Below are 12,769 nucleotides of genomic sequence, written 5' to 3' on the forward strand. Positions count from 1 at the left end.
ACATTGATGACTCCTGCTTTTTCATTGAATGAAGTTAAAAAGAGAAGGGTGATTTGCCTTTGGTAATGTTGGTCTTATGTAGATGAAGTCTCAAGAAGCAGATTCTTAGTAGCTATAAAGGGAAGGTTGAATGTCCAGAGCTTTTTGTAATGTTGATTGAAGTCTAGCATCCTTTGGAGAACTTTGAACATAATGAACACTGGGAACATGGGTACTCTGCTTGGCTAATCAGCATTAAGTTGAACATAGGTGGATGTTGGCACTATTATATTAATTCACACTGAGCTGACACATGTTCAACTCTGGAAATAAACCAAATTTGTTCTTAAGGTTTTTCATTTGTTTTTTTTTTTATTGTTGTTAAAAAATTAGAAAAGTGAATAGAAGGAAAAATAAGGTTTATCCAGTCTTATGGTCAATAAAGGTATCTGAATCATGCAGGTTGAAAAACGACTTGGAATTTGGAAGCCTTAGCTAAAAAGTCAGGAAGTTTCATTAGACTTTTCAATTTAAAGATGCCTAGTTTCTAACAAGGAAATAACATCTGTTTAGAAGCAGTGAGGAAGCAGGATTCATTCTAACTACAGTAAAACCTTGACATAACCCCAGAAGTTTGCCTTAAAAATACACTGTATAAAATAAGGGTTGCTTTATTTCAAGGTTAGTTAAGTGCCCAGGCCTAACTTGATGCAGCCAGCCAGCAAATTCCAGTGGTTTGGCTGCCGGAGCTAAAGCCATCCTTTCCCATCCCTGCTATAGTTTGGCGCCATCTGGTGGTAATTTGTCTCTGGCTTAAAAAGCAAGGAGTTGATTCTGGGTCCTGTGGCTGGATGCAGAGGACTTCCCGGATGAAGATGGCAATTTCTGAAACCTCCTGGCTAGTTGATTTCTGTTTCATCTTTCCATCAAGAGAATTTGACCCATGAGAATATTGAAGGTGAGAGGATCCCCACCCTCTCTCTCTCCCAATATGAAGATTAGGAGGAGTACACCAGCAAATCCCCAATTAACATTATATCCAAATGGTGTTATCGTAGGATTTTACTGAATTTATGCTCATCCATAAATTCCTGGTTGGATCTTAATCCTGGAGGCTAATGCTAGAGTCACTTACTCTTGCAGAAGCCAATCTGCTCTTCCTTCCTTTAATTAATTTCCTAACTGACCATCCTTCCTTCCAGTTTCCACTGTCTCCAATTTGGGATTATTCTAAGGTTCTACTGGGTCTCCACTCCTTTTTAAGTTCATTCTCTTTTGCCTGTGAGGGTTGCGAGTTCCTCAGTCTAGCTTTGCCCCATTATTCACTGCCTTGTTTGCTTTATAACTTCCAGAATCTCTTCACCATTCTTGGCTGTTGGTGGGAGTGGTAGTTTGGACTTAATTTTATTTTTTATTTATATAGTTTTTATATTTTATAGTTTTCCAGTGGTAAATTGAATTTATTTTTATTTACTTTTATTCTTCCTTTCTTTATTTTTTTGGTGAGGAAGATTGGCCCTGAGCTAACATCTGTTGCCAATATTCCTCTTTTTGCTGAGGAAGATTGTCTCTGAGCTAACATCTGTGCCCATCTTCCTCTATTTTGTATGTGGGATGCCAGCACAGCAGGGCTTGATGAGCGGTGCATCAGGATTTGAACCTGCAAACCTTTGGCCAAAGCGGAACGTGAGAACTTAACCACTATGCCACTGAGCTGGCCCCAATTTATTTTAATTTTATATTTCTTTGGCCTTTTCAAAGACATTTGGAGAAGGAGAAGTAAACATATTTGCTTAGGTAGTCACCTTGATAAGGAGTTTCTGTTCTTCTTTTTTTTTTTTAAAGAATTTTATTTATTTATTTTTTCTCCCCAAAGCCCCAGTAGATAGTTGCATGTCATAGCTGCACATCCTTCTAGTTGTTGTATGTGGGACGCAGCCTCAGCATGGCCGGAGAAGTGGTGGCGTCGATGCGCACCCGGGATCTGAATCCGGGCTGCCAGTAGTGGAGTGCGCGCACTTAACCGCTAAGCACAGGGCCGGCCCCTTCTTTTTTTCAATAGGTGAATTTATTCATCTGCATTCTATTTAAGCAGTCAACCACTTTATTTCCCACTCTGTTATGGACTGAATAACTTTGTCTCTCCAAAATTCATATGTTGAAGCTCTGTGACGTTATTTGGAGATGAGGCCTCTGGGAAGTAATTAGGTTTAGATGAGGTCATGAGAGTGGAGGCTTATGATGGGATTAATGCCCTTAAAAGAAGAGACACCAGAGAGCTTACTCTCTCTGCCTCTCTCTGCTATGGAAGATACAGCGTGGAGGCTGCTGTCTGCAAGCCAAGAAGAGAGCTCTTACCAGAACACTCAACCATGCTGGCACTCTGACCTTGAACTTACCATTCTCCAGAACTGTGAGAAATAAATATCTATTGTTTAAGCCTCCCGTTCTATGGTATTTTGTTATACCACGGGGACTAATATACACTTTATGCTTTCTCAGATTTCTAGAGTGTTGGCCTACGCCATATATTTGTTATGCCTCACTTTTTCATTCTTTCTTCAAATAATTCTTTTCAGTATTTGGAAAAGCTCCTCTGACCCCCACCAGTCCTTTACCGAAAAATGGTGGTTGTGGTGATCCTCTCTTGACCCTAGTCTATTAAAACACAATTCTTATGCAAATATTTGTTATCTTACAAAATGGACTTTTCTGGACAGAACAGTAGCACTTGTAACCATTGCCTTTCTTGTATTTGTTTTTTAATAAAACTTTAGATTAGTCATAAATATAGAAAGCAAGGATTGCCATTTTAAATCTTGTATACATAGTAAGACAATGTACTGGAATACATAGATCCTTAGCAATAGTGGTTTGTGTCTATTTTCAATTTTCTTTTTATTCCACCTTTATTGGGAATCTTTGTCTCATTTCACTCATCTATGCCTCAGTTTTCTTATCTGTAAAATTAGAATGTTGGATTAAATACTCTGTGTTCTGTCCTAGGACTAATACTATAACAACTATATTGTTATCACCAATAACATATTTGCATACTATTTACAAAATGCTTCTGTATGCTATCAATTAAACTCTCAATAGCCTTGAAAGCCAAAGATTGTAATTAACCATTTTAGAAATAAGAGAAATCAGGCTTTAATTTGTCCAAATGAGAAAAATTGGTAGATAATGGAGCTAAGATTCAAACTCAGAATCTCTGATTCCAAATCTCATGTTCTCTCCTCCATGCTACAGTATTTCCTCATCTGGTAGATCAGTGATGTATCTAATTACTTTCTCCCTTTAGTCTCACATTTAATGGCTTTTATGTCAGATTATGCTCATTCTAAAGTGACACAACACCTACTGTACACATAGTTTCTCTTAAACCACTTCCAAAAGCTGGTTCTGCTCTCAAAAAGACCCTCAATAAACATGCGGGAAATCCCATAAATCTCTGCTTCCCACAGTCCCTCTCCTTTGAAAATAGGAGGTTTCTGGGCCGGCCCTGTGGCTCAGCGGTTAAGTGCTCGCGCCCCGCTACTGGCGGCCTGGGTTCGGATCCCAGGTGCGCACCAACGCACCGCTTCTCCCGCCATGCTGAGGCCTCGTCCCACATATAGCAACTAGAAGGATGTGCAACTACGACATACAACTATCTACTGGGGCTTTGGGGAAAAAAAAAAGGAGGAGGATTGGCAATAGATGTTAGCTCAGAGCCGGTCTTCCTCAGCAAAAAAAGAGGAGGATTAGCATGGATGTTAGCTCAGGGCTGATCTTCCTCACAAAATAAAAAAAGAAAGAAAATGGGAGGTTTCTGAATCATGGAAAAGGTGTCAAGATCACTGCTAGGAGAGATGGCAGGGATTCTAAGAAAATGAAACCAGTACAATGGTATGGCTTCTAGATTAGCTTTCTAACTCCAGAAAGGCCCAAACAATGCTAGAGATTGAGGCGAGATATCAAGAGAGGCGGTTTGGGGACTAGAAGGAGTGCAGGCTTTGGTGCCAGTCAAAACTGGGATCATGTCTTGCCCTCCTCTGACAAGCTGAGTAACATTGCTAAACTTTGCTGACTGATTAGAGTTAAGGTTTTCTTATCTGCAAAATACCTACAACATGTGGCTTTGGGGAGGCTAAAATGCCACAAATGTATAAAAAGTATCTAATTCAGTGCCAAGAGCATTGATAGCATTTGGTAACATTATGTCTGATTATCCATACCAAATAGTTCAACTGGAACCCGTTAATTAAACCTCTACATCCATTTACAATTCTGTCATCTGAAAGATATTCTGGACTAAGAGTTTTTAAAAATGTTAATGCTACTGACACAGTAACATAAATAATGTCAAACTGTATGCTTTGACTTGAAAAACCCATACTTGCATTGAACAACTTCATCTGTTCAGCAAATATTTATAGAGCATCTACTAGTGCTCAGTGCTGGGGAACAAGACAAGTATTTCCTTGGTCCTCACGGAGTTTATATTTTATTTACACTTCCACTTAATTGTCTACATAAAGCGTGAATGTGAATGCACTTTTCAGAAAATCTTGCCATTGATAAGTCAAAATTTACTTTTACTTGGCATAAACTTCCTTTGACAACTCTAACTCCCACAAATATAACAAGGCAATAGATATGTTTGGCAGAGCAACTATTTATGTCCTTTCTTCTGTGTTGCCAGGGTGATGGTAGCAATATTGAAAACACTGGAGGTGGTTGATATTGGCAAGGACCCTGACTTTCATTTTCAAATGGAAGAACTGTAAAAAGCAAAATGTAGGCTGGGGTGTGGGCAGTAGACTGGCCATGGCTATACACAAACTGGATGAATGGATTATTGGTGATTAATCACATGCGTGTGCTATTCTTAGAAATGTAATATTCATAGGCAATATTTCCTTAATATTTAAAAATTTATGAAATTCTATTGATTACATCAAATATTTGGAGGGTTTTTTTTGAAAAGCTAAAACCATATCATTGCATGCTTTCAAAATTGTTTTTTGTCCACTTTTCTCCTCCTCTCTTTCTTTCAGTGGAAAACAGTTCAAAAGGTATGCTGAGCTTTGTTGGTTCCGTCTCTAAATAAGCATTGAAATGTTGCCACAGTATAAGTTCAACTTCTAAAGGATTTTTAAAAACATATTGATTATATACTTTAAAGAGAATAAATGATAATATACCAACCCTGGAAAGAAAAAATCATCTATTAGGTCAGCTGAATTTTCTTTTATTTGAATGCACCACAGTTGTGTAGACACATGAACCAGGAGGCAAGTAATTGGTACCTTTTTCACCCTCATCAACTTCATTCAATCAATCTCTTGACTCCAAGCCAACTAGTACATTGGTAAGGAATTAATTAAAAACAAACAAAAAACTCCCTGTGAGGAATGCTGTGGATTGACTCTATCAAACTCCATGTCTCCCTCTTGACAGTGTAATGAGAGAGAGTGTGGTGTGAAGAGACAAAGAGACAAAAGACTGAAATTAAAGAGACAGAGACTGAGACATTTCTTAGATTTCTTTGCTTTTTAAGGTTTCAAATGTATTTCATTTCTCCAGTCATGCTATAATGAGCAGCACACGGCTTAGATGACACGTTGGTTTTGAAACAATTCTATATTACAGCAACTGTAATGGTTACTGATCTTTTCACTCCTTTGAGATGACTCTACCAACAGAGGACAGGTTCCATTCTATTCCAATCTGTGTGATGGCAAGCATCCATACGATGATGCGGAAAGTGGTTCTGCTGGCTAGCACAGCATTGCCATATTTGTTATGGAAATCCGGTAAGTATTTTATGTGGCTCTATCTTGCCATAATTTGCTGAATGCTTCAATTCTTGAGACTACTTAGTGCATTTCTGGCCAAGGGAAACATCACGAAGGTGTAACAGAATTGCAGTTGACTGTAGCTGCTGGTCTACTTCACTGCAAGGAGACAAGTAGGAACTGTGAAGCCCAAATGCTCTCCTCAGCTTCTATTACCAGTGTATTATAAAAGATACATTTCAGGAAAAGCCAAATGAAATAGATGCATGGGATAATGTATAGGTGTGGAGGGGAGAACATGCATGCCCCCTCTGGGTACAACATCCTCCCAGCACCTTAATGTGGTCACCAACCTGGAAACTCCACTGCTGGCTTTCTTGATATAAATTATGTTTGTCAATCATATGCAATGTTGTGATATTTGAAAGGCAGGAGGAGTAATATGGAGACATTTTATACGTTTGACCTGTTTTGTTTGTTTCTGTTGATAATCAAACCCATATCGATATGAAGTTTTTCTGCACCAGTTTTAAAACTTTTTTGCAGAGTTTTAGTGTCTACTTTCTAGCTTCTTGGGTTTTGAGAAGCATTGTACAGTCAGCTCTGAAGGCCCAATCTGGAGCTCACTTCTCCAACCGTTCCAGTAATTTTTAAATTACCTAATCCTTTATTAAGTCATGTTCTGCTCAAAATACTTAAAGATGTTTTGGTTTTCTCTGCTAAACCTTGTCTGATATACATCTCATATCCTTCTCTGCTTAGAAACTTCAATACCTAACCACTCCTTATGGGAAAGTACCCAAATAATTAGCATCAGATTAAAGGAGGTGTATAATGACAAATTCCTCACAATTATAGATATATCTTTTATTATTTTTCCATAAAATTCATTCTTTCCCAAATTCATTTATTCATAATCCAATATATTTAGCACATGTTTTATTACATTTCTCTCTTCAACTTGTTTATTGAAATCTACCTTTCTTCAAATTCTCATTCTAATCCTACCCTTATGTGATAAACCTACAAAGATCATCTAACCAGAATTGATCTCTTTCTTAAACTAACCTAGCACTTGTATTTCTTTAGGACCAGGTGAATCTCTTCAACACCATTCAATTTTCAATTGAACATTGATGATTCTCTCCCTCAATTTACATCATTCATTTATTTACCCAAAATTTATCAAGTACTTAACGATGAGCCAGTCATTGAGCTAGTAGGCACTGGAGTGAGATAAGAAAGCACAGTCCTTGTCTTAATGAACCTCAGGTCTTAGTAAGGCAGATAATAATTGAACAAATAGACCCAAAATAAATATAAAAGTGTCAACACTGATAAGTTTTATAAAGAGAAGTATTATGTGCCTATAACAGGGGATCTTATCTGGTTTGACGGTTAGGGAAAGCAACCTAAGGAAGTGACACTAGAGGTGATACCTAAAGGAAGATTAGACATTAAATGGAGTGGGGAGGAATATTGGCAACATGGCAGGTCAGCAAGTCATTTGCTAAACCAGCATTCAATAAGGAAATGGAGTTCCTGCCCCTTCTACAGGGAAGCTTAATCTCTGAGTGATTCTAATGAAGCCTCTCCCTCACTTTGCTTAGAAGGTGGGGGAAGCAACTTTCCCCATATAGAACTACCCTCATCAAAGAACATATTTTCCTTTCCAAAGGGTTTGCCACACCCATGCCTTCAAGTATCTCTTCTACTCCCCAGTTTTTTACACACACACACATGCACGTGCACCTAGGGGGATGGTTGGACCACCCTGGACAAAATAATACATTTATTGAGTACTTACCAAGGTCCGGGTACTTTTCTATTTATTTACATCTATGCTGGCATTTAATCTTCACAATAACCCTATGAAGTAGATATTTAAAAAGGAGGACACTGAAGCACAGAATATATCAAATACTAAATGCTAGATATAAGCACCATTGGGCATTTACTATGTATTATGCAAAACTGTTATAAGCACTATTTTTGTAGTTATTATTACTCTCATTTTACTGAGGAGACTGAGGGGCAGAGAGATTAAGTGACTTGCTTGTGGTTACACAGCTAGTGCGGCTGGGCCAGGATTTGAAGCAAGCTGACTCAATACAGCACCTGTGCTACTAACTACTCCACGGCTTTCTAGGGCAGGTTCTGATCCTGCTTAGTAAATCATGCAGAGAGGATTCTGACCTCTGTCTTGGGTGTATTTCTTTAGAAAGTGGGTAATTCATATCTTTTTGTCCTCAGCTTTGGGTTCTAGTCACCAATTCTGGGACAACCAGAAAACTCGCACTCATCATCCTATTATAGATGATAAATTTCTTCTGTCATTCAACACACCTCTGAACTTCTGTCTCTTCTAGGATAATGTATGCTGAGAAATGCACACAATTTAATGTTAAAATTAATTAAAATATAATTAGGAGTTTAGATTGCTTCAAACAAATGTTATGTAAACAACTGAGTCTATATGCCTTGTGAATAATGTATTATCTTGGACCATCCACAACATCACTTACTTTCATTAGTTTGGATTAGTGAGAATTAACTGAACTATAGTAAAAAGATATAGGTAATATATATTCATCAAGAATGAACAAGAAAATATCAGCAAGATAATTTTGCTAGCAAGAAGACCAGCATAATGAACAAATTATCTGTTATAGACGTGACTTCTGGAAAAATGGTCTTGCCACACACTTATAGGTTCCTTTGCCCTTATGTGAAAATGTAGAAGAAACAGGGTTTTAAACAGGTCCTGAATTGAACTCTAAGGATGCCTCTGGAAGGGTACTGGGATATCAATAAACACCTCAACACTTTATGCAAAATTTGTTTTTATTTGTGTACATGTATTTTTTCTGGAGGAAAGAGTCCATAGCTTTTACCAAGTTTCCAGAATGGTTCCTCAAAAAAAGGTTAAGAAACAGTAATGCAACATAGTGATAAAATTGTCAACACTAAATAGATCCAAGAGAATACATTCTATTTCTAATTACAAAAAAAGCATTCATCATTCACTGTTACATAAGAAAACCACGGTTTTAAAGACAGACTAGAGAAACCATTAAAATAAGCATTGATTTATAAATCTCTGCTTTGGAAGAAGTCAAGGTGGGATCGATCCCATGAAACTGATTTCCCGGCAGCAAACTTTTCCTTGTATCAGCAGCTCATTTTATCTTCATTTTTATATCTTTTTAAAATTTGAGGTGATTACAAGTGAGATAAAGTTCTGAGGTCTGATATTTTAAATGTTGTGATAATAAAAAGCCATAAAATTAATTCTCCTTTCCCCCATCTAGCTTTCAGAAGGCACAATTATTTGGATCTTACTGGCTATAGTAGAGATATTGCAGTAGAATAGTCTGAGGGACAGCCATCTTTATTGCACAAAACTGGTACTTCCTTAGGTAATGTTAGAAGGTCAGTATATAATCATATTGTTGGTTTACAAGATTATTCTGTTATCTACTAACTTGTATGAGTATAGAAAAATAAATTTGTGTGATTTAGAATCAAAAGCAAAAAAAGTAAAAATAATATATACATGTACATATATATACACATATATGAGATAAGAAATTTTTAAACAATACATACAGGTATAATCATATTTGGCAGAGTGCACACTTATCTCAAGAACTATTTTATTTAATATAATTTCAGAAAAATAGATCAACTTGGACAATACACTTGATCATATATAATATACTTGCATTTTTGCTATCTCTGAGTAACCTGCCCAGCATTTGTTTGTATTACATGATGTTAAAAATGTCTTTATGCAATTACTGCACCTTGAAGTGAAACTTCTGAAAATCTTAATATTAGATTTTCTAATAGACTGAGAGACCACCCAGAAGGGACATATCTGCAAGAAAATTAATTGACTTGAAAAGCAAAATAAAATAAACACCACACCAAAAGGGAAGGAGAAGGAGAAATGCAGGAAATGGAAGGTGTGGCCTTCCATTTCAATCAGTCTGCTGATTCTGCAGAGTCTCTAACTCTGTCCTTTCATCTTGATGTGTGACTGTTCTACATTTCTCCAGATCTCTTGCAGTTGGGTGTCATCCTGTGATTGATTTATCTCTAATGTAATGGACTAGAACTACTATGTGCCACCTTCTAGGCCTAAGTTTTTAGACTTCTACATTCTCCTCCCCCTTCCCCTCAGAGCTGACTATGAAGATGACATCAGTGCCCTAGAGAAGTTTTTAACCCTCAACCTGAGAGCTACCACTGGAGGGAGTTCAATGTGTCTGTGAAACTTGGATGGTGAAAAATTTTATCTTCATTTTTATTAATTTAGGATTTTCTTCTGTTGAAAATGTGGACAATAAACAATAGTAGTATTAATAGTACTTGTGGTTTTGGCAAAAACAGAAATCACAGGCATTTTCAAATCATATTACAGCTGTTGCAGATATGTTAAAATATTGCTAATGTGCATAATTGCTTCAAAATTGTGGTATTTATACCCATAATGTAGACTTTTTAAATCTTATAAAGTTTAAAGAAGCACACATTTATATATTTCGATCATGGTATTTCAATGTAATTTGTTTTCTTTTTAATCTGATGCATTTTATTTTATACATTTAGTGAACATTATGGTGAGAAAGGGTTCATAGACTTCACCAGATTATCAAAGAGGTCTATGGCGCAAAAAAGTTTAAGACCACTGCCTGCCCTGGAGGATGATGTAGCAGGAACACGGAAAGAACCCGAGTCCTTGAATGACCATGGGGAAAAGAGCTTCCTGGTGGCCTAGAAGACACAACTCAAATTTTTCCATGAGAGAAAGAAATATCTTCATTATTTAAGCCAATCTACTTTTGGGTCGTTTTTGTGGCAGCGCTCTACGCATATCCCAACTGATATATCCTGTATCATCAACTTCTGTTTACTTATTACAGAAAAGAAACACTATTTACAACTTTTTTATAAGAATTAAAAGAAAAAGGAAATTTATTTTTAAGAATTCAAATAAGAATTCTTTTTCATATAGAATTAAAGAGTACTCAGTACTTTAACACAATAAAATACCTATGTAAACATTAAATTGTTATCTATAAAAACTAAACAAAGTGATAAATTACTTGAGTATGTTATGCTAAGAAATACAAAATAAAGTGGATACTATTGAATATAATTATTAAAAGTTACCATCAAGGCAAAGATCAACAAACATGTACATCTCCTAAGACTTGTCATCAGTAGTCACTGCGAACCTGCATCATCTCAATTTCAAGTACCCCCTCTCCAATCAAACAATCCTTCAAACCCAGGAATGCATATACTCTGCTACGCCTATAAATATTTCACTATTCCGTGTTTCCCTTGTGTACTCATTTCCCTTCTCACCAAGGTTACATTCCACCGTCACACTTTCTAATCATTTTCTTACACATACCCCAAATCTCTTCCATCTTTTGTTGTAATATCTGCCTCTACCCACGCATCAGTTTGGGTAGGAGAAAAACATATTGCCATAATCACTATCCTCATTTAAACTTTATGATCACTAATTTCAAGTGGGGCCTCAGAGGTCTCTAGCAATAATACTACCCGTTCCTTGTCTATTCAGTCTTCTACTCTCCTAGAAAAATATTTCATGCTTTCTCTCTTCAAACTTCTAATTAATTCTCCCATGTTTACTCTCAGTTAATATCTGTGATTCTTTGGTCATGGAGAAAATTAAAACAAAGAGAAAAGATCTTTTCCCTGCTCCCACTACCACATCTACACACCTACCATCATCAAGTGTCCTATACTCGGCCTACACTCCTGTAATTATGGACGGTCTGTGTTCCTTTGTAAAGCCACCTTCTCCACTCGTGCACTGGATCCCACTTCCTCTGCGCTTTCAAGGACATGGCTCATGCAATCACCCTCTGTACTTGATCATTCTCCTTGGCATATGCAATATACCGTGATTTCTCGCATCATTAAAAAAAAAATCTCTGGACCCCACATTCCTCTGTAGCAGCTGTCTTATTTCCTTTTAGTTTTTATAGCAAAACTTGGTAGCTGTCTATCTTTTCTGTTTCCAATTCCTCTCTATTTTTTCCCTTGGACCCATTTAGATCAACTTTAGCCCAAACCCCATTCCTACCACGAAACTTTTCTTATCAAGGTCACTGTGACTTCCATAACGGTAAATCCAATAGTCAGTTCCTGGTCCATATCTTACTGTGCCTCTGAGCAGCATTTGCCACAGTTAATGATCCTCTCCTTGTTTGAAACATTTCCTGCATTTACAGGACAAAATTCACTCCTGGTCCTTCTGCTCTCCCCATCACCAACCACACTCCCTTACTCTCACCTGCTGGTTTTTTCTTTTCTCCTGACCTCATAATATTGGAAAACTCCAGGGCTCACGCATTGCCCCTGGTTTATTCTGTAATCTACTCTCACTGCTTTAATGACCATAAGTACCATATATTTAATTGACATTTCTATCTTTAGCCCACACTTCTCTGAACCCCGGCTCATATATAAATTACAAACTGAACAATAAAGTGAGCTCATGATCTTTCTCTCCAGACATGCTCCACCTGCAGTTTTCCCCATCTTAAAGTGGAAGAATGGCAATTCTATTTTTCAGTTTTTCCGGACAATAACTTTAAGTCACCCTTTACTCCTCTTCTTCTCTAACACTCCACTTGAATTCTGTAAGTAAATCTTGTCTGTCCTAGCTGCAAAATCCAAAAACTTCACCACCTTCCTGCTAAAACATGGTCCAAGGCATCATAATCACTTACCTGGGTTATTGTGACAGCCTTCTGACTGGTCTCCCTGCTTCCCCCTTGCCCAACTTGAATTTATTCTCCACCGCATTCCCCATTCGGCATGATTCTGTTACAATGTAAGTCAGTAGAATACAATTAGAATACAATTAGTCAGGCTCATTTAGAATAAAAGCAAGACCTCTTATCATAATCTGTAAGTCTTATGTGATCTACCCTCTCTCTGATTTTGTTTCTCCTCTG

General features: G+C 37.2%; 1 pseudogene; it reads right to left on the reverse strand.

Annotated features, from left to right (window-relative positions):
* Positions 1–5,631: 5,631 nt before the first annotated feature.
* Positions 5,632–5,874, reverse strand: LOC131421737 (cytochrome c oxidase subunit 7B2, mitochondrial-like; annotated as a pseudogene).
* Between the last annotated feature and the right edge of the window lie 6,895 nt (positions 5,875–12,769).

The sequence above is a fragment of the Diceros bicornis genome, chromosome 3 (genome assembly GCF_020826845.1).
Source record: "Diceros bicornis minor isolate mBicDic1 chromosome 3, mDicBic1.mat.cur, whole genome shotgun sequence".
Classification (NCBI taxonomy): domain Eukaryota; kingdom Metazoa; phylum Chordata; class Mammalia; order Perissodactyla; family Rhinocerotidae; genus Diceros; species Diceros bicornis.